Source organism: Myotis yumanensis, unplaced genomic scaffold (assembly GCF_028538775.1).
Source record: "Myotis yumanensis isolate MYYU_CA2020_CCGP unplaced genomic scaffold, mMyoYum1.0.hap1 SCAF_1, whole genome shotgun sequence".
Taxonomy (NCBI): Eukaryota; Metazoa; Chordata; class Mammalia; order Chiroptera; family Vespertilionidae; genus Myotis; species Myotis yumanensis.
Genome location: NW_027223752.1, coordinates 53,677,277 through 53,696,423, shown reverse-complemented (window position 1 = coordinate 53,696,423; position 19,147 = coordinate 53,677,277). Strand labels below are relative to the sequence as shown.

Here is a 19,147-nt window from a genome sequence, read left to right as displayed (position 1 = left end):
GTAAGCTGAGTCCAAAAGAGAAACAAGAAAGAAGACAGGAGTGGAGGGGAGCAGGGGGCAGAGGGTGTGCTGTGACATCCTCTCAGTCCCGACTCTGTCACTAACGCTGGGGACCTGGCCCAGGGCCCCCCACCTCTTTGGGGCCTCAGCTGTACCCTGCTGGGGAAGGACTAGATTTCCCAGTTCCAGGCGTATCACGCTGTGGTTCAAAGCACAAGCAGGATATGAATGCTGTGGCCTAGACTCCGACATGTAAATACAGGTGTAGTGCTTTTCCTATACACCCTGACAAGTCCTACAAACAGAAAGCATGGATTGATTTCTAAAATAAACCATGTGCTTTATGTAAGAAGTCCTCCTAGCCGAGACTTCCATAATATTATAAGCAGATGTGAGCCGTTTATTAAATTTACAAACAGCAACGTCCCATAACAACAGACCTCCCCAGGACGGCCAGCTATTCCCTGGCAGAATTCCACCAGGAAATTTTCTGGTGTCGACTATTATTCTTTTCCCTTGGAACCGCACAGTATCAGACAATGTTTTAATTATTTAAATATGCCCCAAGTCTGCGGTCCATCCTCTTATCATTTCAAAGGACTGTGCTTCTATAAATCATATCAAATGTCTGAGATTCTAACCAAAAAGAGAGAGAGAGAAAAAAATCGGGGACAAATACTTCTGGCTATCCAAGGAAAGTGCACAGCACAACAGCAATGGAATCCTATATAATAAAAGCCTAATATGCAAAATGTCCCCTCAGGAGTTCGACTGGGAGTTCCACTGCTTCCTATGACGTGTGCTGACCACCAGGGGGCGGGCGTCGGTTACACAGCCTGGCAGCAGGCGGCAGTGGAAGTGCTGCCAGCCCCAATGGGCCCTGAGGAGAGCAGGACCGTGGTGGGATGGTGGAGCAGGTGAGCGGGCGGTGCCAGGGCAGCACCAGGGCGGTGGCAGGCCAAGGCAGGTGTGAGCAGAGGCCTGATCGTCCCACCTATCGCCCTGCAGACAGTGACCAGCAGTGGCGGCGGGGGGCAGGGCCCCCGCCTGGCTCCCAGGTGCTGAGGGAGCCAGGTGGGAGACCCAGCCGCAAGCTATCACCCCACAGGTGGGATGATGGAACAGGTGAGGGGGCAGTGTCAGGCCAAGGTGGGGTGCCAGGTGGGGCTGCGGGGTTACAGGGCTATGGGGCTGCAGGGCTGTGAGGCTGGGGATGTGAGCTGGGGCCTGATCCCACAGGCCACCCCAAGGGACCCCACCCATGCACGAATTTGTGCACCGGGCCTCTAGTTGCATAATAAAAGCAAATATTCATTTGAAAGGTTTATGTGAACACGATGTAACACAGTGAGTTGGCTCCAAAGGTACAGACATATGTGTGGTTGTGTGTGTAGACTGTGAATTAATCTAGTTAAAATGACACAATTGCTCATAACAGCAACAACAAAGTAAATGTCTTAGAACATGTGGGGAGCAAGGGTTGCCTAAAGCAATCTCCCCCTTTATGTGGAAAGGAACAGCAAGCTTGACTGGACACCTCGACACCACCTATGCTGAAGGATCCCAGACCATCACGGGGTGATCAGTTTACTTCTGGTTTTCATTTAAAAGAGGAAGCAGTTTGCAAACCAAGGTTTTTGTCTGGCTTTAGAGGCACAAGGAGACCGGCCAACTTTTAAATATTCTGTTAATCTCAGTCAATGTATGTAGGGCCTGGTCCCTCCACTCTCACTGCTGCCAGGAATTGGACACACACATGAAAAAAGATGAGCAGCAACAAAACACTCCCGGTGCCTTCCTGATGGAGAACATTTCCCCGGTTCTTGGCTCTGCTAGCGGAGACTTGCACCCTAGGAGAAACAATGTCAGTTTCAGTATTTGTGGAGACAAAGAACAGGACTTCTCCCTGCATGGGCTTCTCGCCCACCTTGCTGCGGTCCCTGTGGACCAGTTAATTTGAGCCCACCTTGCAAGGGGGGAATACATTGGAAAAGATGGGAAGGTAGCAGGGAACGTAGTTAAAAACTCTAGGGAACAGACTCAGACTCTGAGATTTGCATGCAGGAGGTTGACTGGGGAATGCTCTCAAGAACCACACCTGCCAGGGAGTGAGGAAAGCAGGATAAACAGGAAGAGGTTGGACGGTGATGCAGTCACACGAAGGCCTGAGATCCTAAGGGAAGCTCTGCTGCAGGGCAGCTCTTCAGAGTTGTCTCCCTTTGGCCTTTATTGACACCCCCCCCCCCCCCCCACACACACACACATATCAACCATCTAGTCATTGGACACTGGCTTTTCCACCCCCTTGACACACACACTTCCCAGTAGGGGTGGAAAGGGACTCAGATAAGAGTCATCAGCCTCAACACTCCCAGCAGGTGGGGGAAGGAGTGCCTCAGTGGATGTACCGCAGCGGCCACTGCAGAGTATCAGATGTGTTTCAGACATTAAGGAGCTTACACTTTAGTTGGGGGAATAAGACATGTGCATTAACTATAGCACCAGGCAATTCTGTATAATAAAGAGCTAATATGCTAATTAGAGCAAACAGCAGACTTTCCGGGTGACTTTCTGGATGAAGCCAGGGCTGTAAGGACGGGCCATGCAGCTGAGGCTGTGAGGGCTGGCTGAGGCAGCCGGGGCTGTGAGGGATGAGCCCCTTGCACGAATTTCATGCTTCGGGCCTCCAGCAGATTATAAGTGTCAGATGAATGGCACTGATTATATGCTTTATCGGTGTGTAGAGAAATGATAGAAATCTAGAAGTGGAATTATAGATTACTAGAGTCAACCTGCTCAATTTACAAATGTTAACAGTGAAGGAGCATTTCCAAGGCCACATATCTACTGTGGAGTCACTTAGGTTTCCTGATTCCCATTTCAATCCTTATCCTCCTCCTCCTTAAAATGCTCCCGTTGACTGCCCTAGCCAATTTGGCTCAGTGTCAGCCTGTGGACTGAAGGGTCCTGGGTTTGATTCCGGTCAAGGGCACATACCTCGGTTGCAGGCTCCTGTGCGGGAGGCAACCAATCCATGTGTTTCTCTCACCTCATTGTTTCTCTCTCTCTGTCTTTCCCCCTCCCTTCCAGTCTCTCTAAAAATCAATGGAAAAATATCCTTGGGTGAGGATTAACAACAACAAAAAAAATTAAAATAAAATGTTCCCATTGGAAATGATTTTACTTTTGACAGGACTGATCTGTGTAATCTTGAATAGGACCAGGTAAGATAGAAAACAGAACTCCCCCGATAGGTCCTCAGTTGCAGAAGAATTAAATTCAAACATATATATTTAGTCTTAATCTTGAAAACTATCAGTCAAGACTTGGGACTAGAAAGCTTCCCTTAGCTTATGAGTAGTTTCACATTTCATCCTTTGTTTGCTGTGGCAATGTGGGAGGCTACTCTCTCTTCTGAAAAACGGCCAGCCCAGTGATGTTCATTTTGTGGAAACAAGAAACCACCAGACCACACTGGTGACATTCAGCCTCCGTCGGGTTTATTTGGTAAACCATAACTCCAGTCTCTCGTCGTGCTGCCTTCCAAATGACAGCATGACTTGCTAAGGGTCTCCTTTTCCTCAAGGAACTTCCAGCTCATTTCTCCCCATCTGTGTGAGTGACTTCCTCAAACAGGCAGGGTGCTCTGTTGGCAGGAGACAGAAAAGGCAGCTTAGATAACACTGAACAGAGTCAATATTAGAGATCTGAGTTCCCCGGTAAGTTGTTCATTCCTTCAGTCATTCCTTTAATGGATATTTGCTCAACACCTACTGTGTACTAAGTGCTACGGTAAGAATTGATGGCTTGAAGATTCTTAAGACATGGCCCCTCAGGCCTCCCTAACTCAGTGCTGAATGAGGTTGTTATCATGTGGTCCCACCTGGCACTCACACCTGCTGCTGGCACCAGCCCTGCTTGCACCTGCAGCTGGCACCACAGCCGGTCCTGATCACTTGGCGCCATCAGTGGGTGCGAGCGGCAGCTGCAGGTCCTGGTCACCCCTGGGTACTTCTCCATCTCCCTGTGCTCCTGAGGGGCAATCGGGGCAGCAGCCGCCACTTGCACCCGCTGATGGTGCCAGCCCCAATCGCTCCACGCAGTCAGCGGGTGAGAGCAGGGCTGGTGCCATCAGTGCATGGGAGCTGCGGCAGCAGGAACGGGGCTGCTGGCCGACAGAGGACCAGGGGCCGTGGTGGGAGGACCGGGGTGGGGTCACAGAGGATGGGCTGAGACTTGCCCCTGTGCCTACCGCAGCCTTGTGGCCCACAGTTCCTTTCAAGGTGCACAAATTCGTGCACTGGGCCCCTAGTAGTGCTATAATAACCATCTTCCCGAGGCAATGTGCAATGGGCATGGATGTGAGGCTCAGAACCCTCAGCACTTATAATAGGGTTTTCCCCAAATGGTCTCTGGGATGATTTCAAAGGAAGAGACTCAGTCAATCTGGATCTCTTGGTGTAAAGCGTAGGAGTTTGAATGAGCAGCCCAGTGAGTCTCAGTTTGAAAGCCTGTTTAATGGGAGGCACACCTCCTTATAGGGAAATGCCCAATGCTTAGAAAGCCTTTCAGCCACACAATGGCTCTCTGCTTGGATTTATCTGCAATTCAGGGAATATTCTGTCTCCCTGGAGATTTCCTCCCCAGAGAGGACTGTTTCCATCTTTCTAATATTTTATAAAGGGAATGATTCTATAATACATTTCAGGTTAGGTAAGGATAATTTCTTTTGTAGATATGAATGGGCTTTCTTATGCAAATGGAGAAGGTTCCCAATAGGTTATATTTAGAATGTTATGTAACTATAGAAGCCCCAGCCCCCCATGACAGTATCAGCTGCTTCTGAATAGACCTAGACTTTTTAAACCTTAAAAAACAAAGCTTTTCAAACTACAGGTTTTCAGTTTTTGTTTTTTTAAAAATGTATTTTATTGTTTTTTTACAGAGAGGAAGGGAGAGGGATAGAGAGTTAGAAACATCGATGGGAGAGAAACATCGATCAGCTGCCTCTGCACACTCCCCACTGGGGATGTGCCTGCAACCAAGGTACATGCCCTTGGCCGGAATCGAACCTGGGACCCTTCAGTCTGCAGGCTGACGCTCTTTCCGCTGAGCCAAACCAGTTAGGGCTCAGTTTTTATTTGATGCAACTTAGAGGGATTTGGAGCCTTTAAAAAAATATAGATATTTTTATTGATTTCAGAAAGGGAGAGGGAGAGAGATAGAAACATTAATGATGAGAAAGAATTGTTGATTGGCTGTCTCCTATGGGGATTGAGCCCGAAACTGGGGCATATGGCCTGACTGGGAATCCAACAGCTACTTCTTGGTTCATAGGTTGATGCTCAACCATTAAGCCATGCTGGCCAGGATGGAGCCTTCTTAATGGTAATTCTTGTGATGATATATTTCCATGAGCTTTGCTGTAAATATTCCAAATCAATGGATTCTAAGATTACGTGGATTTTTTCAGGGAAAGCTTATTCTTTCACACACTAATGCTAGAACTAGAATACTAGAATACCCCCATTTTGCAGCCCTCAATAAATCATTGATTCAGGTGGCAGTCAGTCACCAATGAATGAAACCACTTGATAAAAGGCTGATGGGAACTTTACAATATTCAGATCGTGATGTCACCCCCTGAACTCACTGGTCAATCTCAGCTTCCCTGAAATGTGGGCCACCTGACATTATGTGCCCCCTGATGGGAGGCAATAGGAGACATTCAGAACTAGCTCAGAAGTATACTTGCCCCAAAGTTAAACCTGCGCCCCAAAGATGAGCCTAATTAAGTTGACAGACCAACTTCCATTTTACAAGAAATAAGGAACTAAAGGATGGAGTTAAACAATGCCACAAGGGAGATCCAGAGTGTGAAATATTCTACAAGACAATTGATCAGTTTTCTTCAAGTCAGTGCCATAGAAAGCAATAAGGATGGGATACTCTAGATGTCTAGATGAAAAGAGACTGGAGAAACACAGAAAACAAACCTGATGTTTGGCATGTGTTAGACCAGCGGTTCTCAACCCGTGGGTCGTGACCCCTTTGGGGGTCGAACGACCCTTTCACAGGGGTCGCCTAAGGCCATCGGAAAGCACATATATAATTACATATTGTTTTTGTGATTAATCACTATGCTTTATGTTCAATTTGTAACAATGAAATTGGGGGTCACCACAACAGGAGGAACTGTATTAAAGGGTCGTGGCATTAGGAAGGTTGAGAACCACTGTGTTAGACAGTTAGAGGTAGCCGAGTATAGATTGGGGACTAGATGATACCGAGGAATTATTAATTTTATTCGTTGTGACAGTGGCATTGTGCCTGTAGAAGTAGGGGGTGAAATGATACAATATCTTTAATTGTTGAAATTGGATGATAGTACACCAGGTTCACTATACAATCTCTCTACCTTTGTTATATGTTTAAAAATTTTCAAAAAAGCATATTATGATTTTAAAAAACCCCTCTACCTACAAAGGATAACAAAGGAAGCAAGCAGCAGTATAGTATGTTACCATTTGTGAAAAAAAGTGAACCTGTTTATTTTTTATAGACATAGGATATCCTGGAAGGATATGCAAGAAACTGGTAAAAGTGCTCGCCTCTGGAGAGAGGAACTGAGTGATCGGAGGACAGGGGTGGAACGGAAACCATTCAAATAACTTCTTGAAGAGGATGAAGACATTACAAAAGGAGTGAAATTAGTTTTCATACACTTGGCTCTTAATGAGTTTAACTTCTCCGATTACTCTTGTCATATATTAGTTGTAAAATGGGCATTTGTGGGGCACATTCGACTGAGTTAACTTATTTAAATGACAATAGAGAAATTTATTTAATAAACATGTATTCATTGTATGCTGCTATGGGTGCTGGGCTTTAGGGGACAAAAAAAGATGAGTCAGACACTTGTCATTAAAATGATAGGGCTTAACATCAACTTACTAATGCTTTCTTTTTTACTTTAAGCATGAAAAGGAGGAACCTCAGGATGACTACTTTTATTTTGACTGTCTGATTCATTAAGAAATGTATTTATCTGTGCCAAGTAATATGAATAATAAAGATTTGTCAGTCAGAGGTATGACAGAATCTCAGTGAATATAGAGACTTTATGCGTTGGATATTGTGTTCTTAGTTACTGTAGCAAAATCCTTAAATAAGAGAATAGCATGAAGTGGAATTAGAGAGCTAAGTGATAATAAAATACATCATTCCACTGATTATGTAAAGAGCCCTATTTTTCCATAGTAGCCGCTTGATTCTGAGCTACATATACATACATTAAAAAAGATAGAACCCTTTAAATTCAAAGGAGACCAAAATGATGTTTTTGCAAGTAATTTTTCTGATGTTATGGAAGATGAAATATTTATGCCCTTATTTCTATTTTATCTTTGGGTGAAAAAAAGTTAAGCTAATTGAATTGGTGCTGAAGGTTTTTGTTTTAAATCTTATTCAGATTACATTGGGGAAATATTTAAAGAATAATGTTAAGAGCTGATGCACTACAAATCATTTGAATGGCTGTTTTCTTCTTTTCCCTTCCCTTTCTAGCTCCCCTCTAACTTACCTTTGACAAGGCACTGTATCATGCCAACTTTACAGTCTTTGCAAAGTGGCTCTGACTAATGATGAGAATTCTGAGTTTGTTAAAATAAAGATAGAATACCATGAAAATGCCCAAAGTTGGACAAATCTCAATGGAATCACAAACTGAGGACAATCAAAACTTCCTAAACTGATGGAGCTCCAGGAGATGGGTCTGGCAGGGAACCAAAATATATTCAAAATGGTGAGACAAATACTGTATGAGGCAATTCATCAGAAATCCTGCACTGTAGTTTACCTTAAAGGTTCCAGGCCACCCTAAGACACCTGCTTTGGGCTGGTTTGAGCAACAGAACATAGGGCTACCAGGACCACAGCTGTTCTACTGTGCCTGGTCTTGGTAGGGAAGAACCTTTTCTTTGGTGTTTTCTAAACCTCTGAAGCTTATAATTCTGAGGGAGTGACTAGAATCAGCCGTGGGCAAACTACGGCCCTCGGCCGGATCCGGCCCGTTTGAAATGAATAAAACTAAAAAAAAAAAAAAAAGACTGTACCCTTTTATGTAATGATGTTTACTTTGAATTTATATTAGTTCACACAAACACTCCATCCATGCTTTTGTTCCAGCCCTCCGGTCCAGTTTAAGAACCCATTGTGGCCCTCGAGTCAAAAAGTTTGCCCACCCCTGGACTAGATGAAAGGAGACCTTTAAAGACCTCTTATCAACAGAATCAATTTGAATATCAGGTGTGGTCTCTCTAATCTTTCCAACCCTCCTGAAAGGCAAGGGCTGTAATTTATTCAGTAGGATTCTGCACAGCTGGGAGGAAGAGTGTTTTGTTCATGAGTGCTGGCACCAAACCAATAAATATTTTTAAAATTGATTTAAAGAAATAGGCAAGTTACAGTTGTGCGGGACTTATTTATTTTGTCTTTGATGTAGACCCAAAGCCATCACTTATCTCTCTGAAGTTAAAACAAATATATTCATGTAATTTCTCTCAACACTTACTATATTTCAGTTCATCACTTTTAATTATGTAATAAAAACACTTAGTGACAAATATGAGCTAATCATCTTATTTGTTTAGTATATATCTATTCCATTTTAGATAGATTTAGAATGATATTTCATACATGACAATAAATATATTAGTTTTAAAGTAGGTCTTAGCCTAGACAAACTGTTTTAAGAGTTTTGTGGCCCCTATAAATAAATACATCTCCAGAATCAAAGAAGTCAATCTATTCAACATAGTTTAGTGATAGAGGGGCAATTTACTATGACCCCAGATTTAACAAAAATTTTTTTAGTGTCTTTCTATAATACCTTGCTATTACAGACCATTTAAGAAAAGCATGATTATCTATATAACAATTTTTAAAATGGCAAATGACTAAAGAAACTTAAAATTTTCATATTTAGTAAGAGTTTTGATGATCCACAAAAATATTTCAAAAACATTTTTAACCAGTTAATAATCCCTTCTCAAATCAATGAGTAAGTGACCAAAAGAGAAACATCCTACTTCACATACTGTTTATAGTAACCATTTGACTTGGATTTAAGATGAATCCAATTTAGCATTATTATTGGTACTCTTCTAGATCCCATGTTTCTTGAGACATTTCAAGAACCTTCCATAGTGTGTTTTATATATGATAGAAAAAGAAAAATTAATCTCTAGCATGTCCTGTGTTGGGTACAATAATAATTGTTTCCTGAATCCATGTAAGCAATTTTCTCTTAAAAAGACATTTAAGCTGCATCTATCATTCCATCCTTAATAGTCATGAGGTGAGACCCCATGCTTAGAGATAGCTAAAAATCTAAAATATAGCCCAGCCATTGTGGGTCAATGGTTGAGCATCCACTCATGAAACAGGTCATGGTTGGATTCCAGGTCAGGGCACAAGCCCAGTTTGGGGCCCAATCACCAGTAAGGGGGTGGGGTGGGAGGGGCACGTGCAGGAGACAGGGTATAGATGTTTCTCCCTCATCCATGTTTCCTTCTCTCTATTCCTCTCCCTTCCTCTCTCTAAAATCAATAAAAAAAAAATTAAAAAACCCCAAAATATATTAATCCTTGCAAAATGTCAAATATCTGCTTTTCAAATAAAATGAAAGTAACTTAATTACATGCTGCACCAAAACTCAGATAATATTCCCTCTATAATTATTAGGTAATATTCTCTCCTAGAACTTATAATTAAAAAAAGAGTTGGAGAGGTTTCTGTAAAGCTAAAGATGTCAAATGGTAATAGAAGCCTGAGTATCTTGCTTTCATCTTGGTTCTGAGTATAGGCAATTTGTAGAAAATGTGGCTCCCACATCCACCTTTCCCCAGGGAGTGGACACAATTCTGAAAGGGGGATAATGTCATAAACTGTTGGTGTATTATATTAAGAGAAACACTAGAAGATATCACACCACACAAAATACGATTTTATAAACAAATGTGGAACAAATATTTGGTAGAATTTTTTTCTCTTCAATATGGACACAATTGGGTTTGCTCAGGTATATACATATGCACACAGGAAGTCAGGAGGTTAAGACTAATAGTGCAATGGGGGGAGGGGAGCAATTGCATATCATCTGGCTCTTTAGCATCAATCAACTCCTGGTCTGGTATTTAGAGCTCTAGCTTGTGGAAAAAAATGGATTTTAGTTCTAGATGTATTTATAATGGTTTACTCCCCCAAATGCTGCACTCTTTATTCACACAGAATGTGGTGTTTTGTTTTCCAGTTCCTGATGCTCTGCTTGGCAGGAAAAGGGACAGTCTGAAGGCTTGGTAAATTGATTAGATGGAATGAGTTTTACCCCCGGTCCTAGATAATCTAAAATAAACTGCCACCATGTTTTCCTCTGCTGGGTGGAGACAAAGCTGAAGAATGTGAACTGAAGTCAGATTTTTTGCTGGTCTACAGTGAACTATGGTCACTGTGACTACTATAGAGAGACAGGACTAAGAGCCAACTCTAAATTTAGAAATAATATCTTTTCAGACCTCAGGGAGGAGTCTCATTTTCAGAGCACTTACTGGTTACTGGTAAAAGCAATTTTACATCTATTGGGAAATTGTTGAAAAATATACTGCTAGGCAATAGGTTAGAATTGGGGTTTCTAAAGAAATAGTAAATGGCTTTGAGGTCCTAAGAGGTTAGAGAAACTGAGGTATGATAAAAAAATAAGTGAAATGTCCAAAGTCAGTTGGCTAGAGGTCAGGACTAAAGCAAAGAGTTCTAGGATTAATATTCTCTCTCACTGGGGGAAATGTTTGACTGATGGCAAGAGAACCAAAAATAGTGCTAATTAGATTAGTAATTCACAGACACACAGGCACCTGCACTTTGTGCCTCTGCATGTTTTGGGGTTTGGCTGCTATTTTGAAAAGAGTAAATTACTAGATTAAAGCAATGCTCTAACCCTACAAGCTCTTAGCATCCCAGAATTATGCTGACAGTCTACTGGGATAAAGAACTTTTCAAGTATCTTAGGAACTAGCCAAGTAAATAGGAAACAAACATGCTATTTTCATGAAATGAATATTTATTGAGCACCCGCTATGTGCCAGGCCCTCTGTAGGCAGGAAGATGCAGTTAAGGTCCTTGCTGTCATGAGGCTGACCTTCTATCATTAAACAGCACCTCACTGGCAGGCTGCGGAAGATCATGGGGATACTTGAATTAAGTGACAGAAAATCTTGAAATCCAGTTTTGGGGGAAAAGAACAGATTTTTGAGATGCTTGATGGGAAGCCATTGGGCCCTATCCAGCCAGGACTAAAGGAAGAGAAATATTATTTTGCAAAAACTTTTCTATTTTGATGAACTTCTTTTGATGTAAACCTGGCACGTGAAACACAACAATATGGTTGCTGTTGGTCAGTAAACCCAGGGACAAGTTAGGTGGCATAATTTAATGAGCTTAGTACTGATCTCTTACAGTAATCAATAAACATTCACTTCTTAACCATCCTCAGAGGTGGCTTGCTGCCACCACCAGTTATTCTGTTAGACTGGTGAATGTTGAAAAAGTGGTGGTGAGCAGAAACATTTTACCTGTACATTTAGAAACAGTCTATCTATCCCCTGCAATTTTGAGGACTTTCTCAAGTTGCCAATTAACTGGTTTTCTTGACTGTGCTTTTTGATTTATAAAGTTTATTCTCTACTCTAAGTAACAAAGTTGTACTCTAAGGTTATACAGATCTCTGTGGTCATCATAAAATCAAGTCCATCAGCTTGGAAAAAGACTTGCTATTGTTCTTACAGAATGTCCAGTCTTATCCAATGTCCCAATGGACTTAAGATAGTTTCAATTTACAAAATCAGCTCTCTCTCCAGTTCAGAGAGCAACAGTAGTTTCGTGCTCTGTTAAACATCAAAAAGTTGAAGTAGGTTAATTTATGAGTAACTGGAGAGATTTGCTATCTATTTCTTAGGAAGAGGGGTCTATTTTGGTTCTTTGGTACCGGCATTAAGGGGACAAAAAGCCAGTCCTTTTCTTATTTAAAACTTTTTTGAAATTACAAAAATAATGTGCTTCTTTCCGAAAAATCAGTAACTAAGCAGAAAAAGAAAAATCACACACAATTCCACCAATCACTGAGAGACCTAGTTAACGTCTTGGTGTTTATCTGTCCCCCACTTTTCTGCCTCCACATATGTTTTTAAATTGGAATCCTATAGTGCATTGTGACTCGTCTCCTCGCCCACTTAACCTTCACATCGCTCCAGGTCATCTTGCATCATTTCCTGATGATTGTTCTCAAAAAGACCTAAGTGACCACGGACCAGCAGAGTTTCAGAGTCTGCGTGACCAACACGTGCGGAGTCCCGCCGCCAGTTCCCGCAGCAGAATAGCCCGCAAGGTCCTCACACGGGAACCGCACCACGCTTTCTCCGGGGCCTGGGCAGCGGTGGGGAGAAGCGCTCTGCTGACCCAGGGGCCCCATTCCCAAAGATGCCAGTCTCCCCCACCCCACCCCACCCCAATCCCCCTTACACAGCAGAGGTCCAATTCTGGGGAGCCGGGGTCACCCTGCGGGCAAAGACAGCCCGCGGGGGCCCAGCCCCTTCCCGCGACAGCTCGGCCGGCGCGTCGCCTTCCCCCGCGGACCCTCTATCACCGGCCGCGGGCGGCGACCCAGGAGGGGCGCGGGAGCGCCAGCGCTGGCCCAGCCGGGTGCCGCGTCCAAACCGGAGCCGTGCGGAGACTCGCGGGGCCGCGCCGTCCCTGAGTGATGACGCGCTTCCTGCCCTCCCCGCGCTCGCGGGCCGTGCGCTCGCGCTCGCCCTCGGCTCTTGTTCCGCGCCCGGAGCCAGCGGCGGCGGCTGGGGCTGAGGCGGCTGCGGGAGCGGAGCGGTCGCCGGGCGCGCGGGGGGACGCCGGCTGCACTCCCGGGCAGGCGCTCTGCAATGAGACAGTAAATGCATCCCCCGGTAAGGCGCACGGCTCACTCGGGTTTTCCTCCTCCTCCAGCTGCATGCACGTTGCATGAATTTCTCGTGTCTTTTCCCTCCCGACAGAAGGAAAATGTGGGTGGTTTTTCCCTTCCTTTTGCCTCTCGTGAGTGATGCCAATGCAGAAAAAACCCCGCAAACCTCCCAGATGTGATGTTCTAGGAGGGCTTTCTGCAGGAAAATAAAAATAAAATGAAATCAATGCACCTGCCTACTGCACATGTATGTTTCACTGCACTCGACCCGGGCGCAGCGGTTTGCAAGCAGCCTCGCAGCCGGCGCCCCAGAGCGGATTCCTGACCGCGGGCAGCCGGTCCCCTCCGGAGCTCCCGCTGGGTTTCCGGTAACTGGGCTTTGAAAAGCGGCCTCGCCCGCCTGGAGTGTCCCCTCGGCCCCGACCGGGCCCCCGTGCCAGGGGAGTTGGCGCGGGCGGAACGGCTTCATTCCAGCACTGGCCGCCCCGACTCCAGCGCCACTTTGCAAACAAGTCTCCGGCCAGGCTTCGGGCAAAGACAGCCCGCGGGTGCCCAGCCCCTTCCCCAGTCCGGACTCTCGTACCTGCCTATCCCACGACTCCCCCTTACTTGGCAATTTCGCCACCAGCAAACTGCTGGTCGCTGAGGGAGGGACGGGGGCAGCGCCCGCCTAGAGCGAGAGCAGGATTTGGATTCAGTGTCGCACTGGACTAGCGGCGCTTCTCCTTCCGTGGCCCCACGAGCTGAGATTTCGCGCCCGCTGGGACCCGGGGTCCCGGAGACGGGCATTTCGGGATTCCCGAAGGAGACCGAGGAACGACGTTCGAGGGCGCCATATTTTCAGTGGGTCTTGGCTGCGGAGGGGAGGGGGCGCACAGTTTTTGGGCCCGGGAGATAGTGCGGCGCCCCCGCACGAGCGGTTTTCGCCGGGAAAGTTTGGCTCCGAGGCCCGCGCGGAGGCGGCCGCGCAGGGCGAGCCCGGCGGCTGTCCCCGCAGGGGCGCGCGGCTGCAGCGCTCGCCAGGCCGGCTGGGGTGGAGGGCCCGGAGCCGCCGTCAGGGACACGCGCGCGGCTCGCCTCCTTCCCCTGTCCCGCCGAGACCGGGCGTTTGGGCTCCGAGGCTCAGGAACACGCCCCTCTCCTGCCGCCCGGGCGCTCTGCCGGAGCCGTGCGCCTGGCGGCGTGCCCCGGTCGGGCGCGGGGTGCAGGGCTTTTCCCCAGCGCCTGGGTTCGCCCGGGCGCACCGCAGGGCGCGGGGAGCTCCCTCCCTGCGGGAGAAGAGGCGCCCCGGTTTGCGGCGCAGGGCCCAGGGCCTGGCTGGCAGTCATCCCGGCCGCAGAGCAGCCTGAGCCTCCTACCGCCTCCCAGGCTGCGGCGGGGACAGCAGGAGCGCCCGCGGCTGCGTGCTCCGCTGTCGCCGCGCTGCCAGCTTGCGCTGGCGAGGTAAGGGGGCGTTTCCAGAAGTTGGGTTTTCAGGTGACGCGTGGGGAAACTTGGATTTTTGCCGAGGTGACTTGGGAAATGGGAGTTGATTCAGAATCCCTGTGTGTTGTGAAAACTCACCTCCGGTTATTTCCAGAAGATGAGGGAGGAATGAGCTGAAGTGTTGGCGTTGTCCAGGACTCAGCTGAAGACCGGAGGGAGGGAGGAGGTCCTGGCAAAATGGATCCCCAAATGACAAGCACCCTGGCACTCTTAAGTTCCATTCACTTTGGCGTCTAATAGTACCTGGGTGTTCTGAGCTGTGGCACTCGCCAGGTTGTGCGCTATCGCCCCTTCTCTGGAGCTTGGAGTTAGCGACTTCTTAGGAATGAGTGGTGGGGGGAATCTTTGCTTTTTAAAAAAATGTTTTTATTGATTTCAGGGAGGAAGGGGGGAGAGAGAGAGAGAGAGAGAGAGAGAGAGAGAGAGAAACACCAACGATCAGGAGACTCATTGATTGGCTGCCTCCTGCACGTCCCAGGAACCCACAACCTGGACATGTGCCCTGACCTGTAATATAACCTGGATCCCCTGGTTCATAGGTTCATGCTCAACCGCTAAGCCACGCGGGAATTTTTACTTTTAAAATAGATTGTGGCTTTTGCTTTGCGAAGGGGCAGGGGAAGTATGTGTTTGCTGACCAGCAATCAACTGAATGGAGGAACGTACCGGCCTTGGCTTCTTACTGAAATGTTGCCACAGTATTTGAGATCATGTCAGCACTTTGGGGCTTCATCATTGGAGAGGCTTCCAGGGATCACAGAAAGGGAATACAGTGGGAGGAGAGTGGGAAAGCTTCTACCTGGGAGATGTGCCCTGTGATGTCAGGGACTAGGCTGCTCCTTCCTTGTCCACTTCATTAAGTGCCTCCACTGTGAATGTCAGCCGGTCTTCCTGGCTTGCTGATTCGTGATGTCCATACAAAAACCGAGGAGAGGTCCTGGCTGTGACAAGTGGCCATGAGGACAGAAGGCACACCTGCATGGATGCTGGAGTTTTCATTGAGCCCTAGGACTGTGGAAAGCACCCAGAGCCTAAGGTACATTTCTCTAAAATTAGCATTAATGTACTAATTTAGGAGAGAAATCGGTTGCAGAAAGCCTCCATCCATTTTGTAAAGTTCCCACTTGAATCACAGAAATGCAGGGCTCCTCAGATGGGGTGAGTCACTGGTTTCCCTCTGCCTTTGTGCCCCCTCTTTTTGGTATTGGTGTTGCACTTCTCTGCAGGGAAAGTGAGCTTTTTTAGTTGACCTTGTTGTATGAGTACTGGGCATATTCCTTACAGGCAGAGGATCATATGTATGTGTCTTTAATTCACCTGCTGCTAAAACTATTTGTTCAGGGTTTTTCAAACACTTCCCTAGATTATTTTTAAGCGAAATCAAGTTTTATAAAGAGGTGTGTGTGTGTGTGTGTGTGTGTGTGTTATTTTTGAGTACAGTTTCGCTTATGTTTCTAAATTATAGTGATTCCCCCACTCCTCCACTCCTTCTCAGCATATCATTAGTTCCCAAGAGCAGTTAAAGATGGTTTCAGGCCCTTGCCCGTTTAGCTCAGTGGATAGAGCATCAGCCCTTGGGCTGAAGGGTCCTGGGTTTGATTCTGGTCAAGGGCATGTACCTTGGTTGCAGGCTCAATCCCCACCCTCTAAAAATCAATGGAAAAACTATCCTTGGGTGAGGATTAACAACAACAACAACAAAGATGGTTACAGGTGGTAAACAATATAAATTTTTAACAACTGTGCATGGAAAAAAATCTACACATCTACAGATGTTTATTCATTTAGCATTGTTTTATAACTACATACATGTCACATGTGCATGTATTAAACATCCTATATAATAAAAGCCCAGCAGCAAAACGGCAGAACAACCAGAATGACCCGTCAACCAGTCGCTATTATGCGCACTGACCACCAGGGGGCAGATGGTCAATGCAGGAGCTGCCCCCTGGTGGTCAGTACGCTCTCACAGTGGGAGTACTGCTCGGCTGACTGGGGTGAGCAGTGCTCCCACAGCTGGCTGATCCCCACAGGCCACGCCCACCCCACCAGTGCATGAATCCCGTTCACCTGGCCTCCAGTTATATAATAAAAATTAAGCTGAAATAGTTCTACTGTAAACTTTTTAATCTGTATTCCCAAGTTTTCTACTGTAATATTTCACTACTAACATTCTTTATTCAATTTAAACTAAAAAAAAGTTCACTAATTTATCCTATCCACCCTCACCCCCTGCAACCACCAATTTGTTCTCTGTATCTAGGAAATTTTTTTAATTCACATATAAGAAAGATCATATAGTATTTGTCTTTCTCTGTTTTATTTCATTAAGCATAATGCCTATGAGGTCCATCCATGTTGTCAAAAATGACAAGATTTCTTTCTTTTTTTCCTTTGGTGGGGTTAATCCTTACCAGAGGATATTTTCCCCATTGCTTTTCAGAGAGAGTGGAAGGGAGGGAGAGGGAGAGGGAGAAGGAGAAACATCGATGTGGAAGAGACACATGGACTGGTTGCCTCCCAAATGTGCCCAGACCAAGGGGCAAACTTGCAACTCAGGGACACGCCCCTGCGGGCCAAAGCTCTAACCACGTAGCACACCGGCCGGGGCAGTATTTTATTTTTTATGGCTGAATAATAATCCCATTGTATACAGAGGTGGGAAAAGTAGGTTTACAGTTGTGAGTACACAAAACAGTTTATTCTTGTGTTATTGTTTATTAATTATTATATTGTTTATTGTTATTATTAACCTACTTTTGCCCACCCCGGTATATATACACCACAGTTGCATATATATAACTTTCAACTACAGCTGACACAATACCACATCAGTTTTAGGTGTACAACATAGTGACCAGACATCTATAATGAAGTGATCACCTTGACAAGTCTAGCATCCGACAGTATACATAGCTATCATGATACTATTGACTATACCCTCCATGCTGTACTCCATATCCCCATGACTGCTCTTATAACGGGCAGTTTGACATCTCAATCCCTTTCCTGACCTATTCCTGCAACACCTCTTCCCTCTGGCAACCATCAAAATGTTCTCTGTATCTATGAGTTTGTTTGTGTATTTTTTTCTTTAGATTCCACATGTAAGTGAAATCCTAGCATTCGTCTTTCTCTGTGTGACCCATTTCACTTAGCGTAATACCTTCTAGGTTCACCCATGTTGTTGCAAATGGCAAGATTTTATCATTCTTTTTTATGGCTGAGCAATATTTCACTGGATATATGCACCACATCTTTTTTCCCATTTGTCTATCATTGGACACCCAAGTCACTTCTATATCTTGGCCATTGCAAATAATGCTGCAGTGAACATAGGGGTGCATAAGTCTTCGTAAATTAATGTTTTGGGTTTCTTTGGATAAATACCCAGAAGTGGAATTGCTGGATCGTATGGTAGTTCTATTTTCAACTCTCTGAGAAACCTCCATACTGTTCTTCACAGTGGCCACATAAATTTACAATCCTACCATCTCTACATCCTCACCAACACTTGTTGTCTGTTGATTTATTGATGATAGCCACTCTGACAGGTTTGAGATGACATCCCACCATGGCTTTTAATTTGCACCTCCCCAATGACCAGCTATGTTGAGCATCTTTTCATTTGTCAATTGGCAATCTGCATGAGTTCTAGGGGGGAATGCCCATTCAAGTTCTCTGCCCATTTTTAAATAGGACTGTTAGTTTTTTTGGTGTTGAGTTGTATGAGTTCCTTGTAAATTTTGGATATTGACCTTATATCAGATGCATTATTAGTGAATATCTTCTCCCATTCAGTAGGTTGTCTTTTTGTTTTGTTGAAGGTTTCCTTTGCTGTGTAAATACTTTTTAGTCCCATTGGCTTATTGTTTCTTTTGTTTCTTTTACCTGAGGAGATACATCCAAAAAAATATTACTGAGATCGAGGTCAAAGATTCGCTCCCCATGTTTCCTTCCAGGAGTTTATGGCCTCGGGTCCTATATGCTAGTCTTTCATCCATCTTGAATTTACCCATGCATCTGGTGCAAGAAAGTGATCTAGCTTTACTCCTCCGCATGTGTCCATCCAGTTTTCCCAATACATTTATTGAAGAGACTATTCCTGCCTCCTTGTCATAGTGTCATTGACCATATAGGTGTGCATTCATTTCTGGATTCTCTATTCTGTTCCCTGGATCCATGTGTCTGTCTACATGCCAGTACCATGCTGCCTCAACCACTATAGCCCTGTAGTATATAGTTTGATATCAGGCAGTGTGACACCTCCAACTCTGTTCTTCCCTCCCAAGATTGCTATAGCCATTCAGTGTCTTCTGTGGCTCCAGATAAACCTAGGGTTATTTGTTCTAGTTCCATGAAAAATGTTATTAGTACCCTGATAGGGATTGCACTGACCCTGTAGATTGCCCTGGGCAGCATGGACTCTTCAACAATGCTAATTATTCCTACCCTGGAGCACAGTGCCTCCCTCCACATCTGTATCTTCGTCAATTTCTGTCCTTAGTGTCCTAAGGTTTTTCCAAACGATAGGCTTTTTACCACCTTAGTTAAATTTCTTTCTAAGTATTTTATGTTTTTTTATGCATTGTATATGGTATTGTTTCCTTTATTTCTCTCTCTGATAGTTCTTTATTCATGTGTAAAATGCAA

The 19,147-nt window shown here is 45.3% G+C and overlaps 1 protein-coding gene and 1 long non-coding RNA gene across 4 annotated transcripts in view; one reads left to right on the top strand and one right to left on the bottom strand.

Moving 5' to 3' along the window:
- Window positions 1-1,281: 1,281 nt before the first annotated feature.
- Window positions 1,282-12,773, bottom strand: LOC139002955 (uncharacterized). The gene is made up of 3 exons (XR_011470198.1): window positions 12,574-12,773; window positions 2,998-3,646; window positions 1,282-1,850 (listed from the first exon to the last, which is right to left on the bottom strand). It is a non-coding gene; the product is annotated as an uncharacterized lncRNA (long non-coding RNA).
- Window positions 12,774-12,901: 128 nt separating this feature from the next.
- Window positions 12,902-19,147, top strand: part of TLN2 (talin 2) — a 421,578-nt gene continuing 415,332 nt past the window's right edge. For all 3 annotated transcript variants that reach the window (XM_070421588.1, XM_070421561.1, XM_070421564.1), the window contains exon 1: window positions 12,902-13,010. The gene's annotated coding sequence lies outside the window, so the exon portion shown is untranslated. The remainder of the gene's footprint in view (window positions 13,011-19,147) is intronic.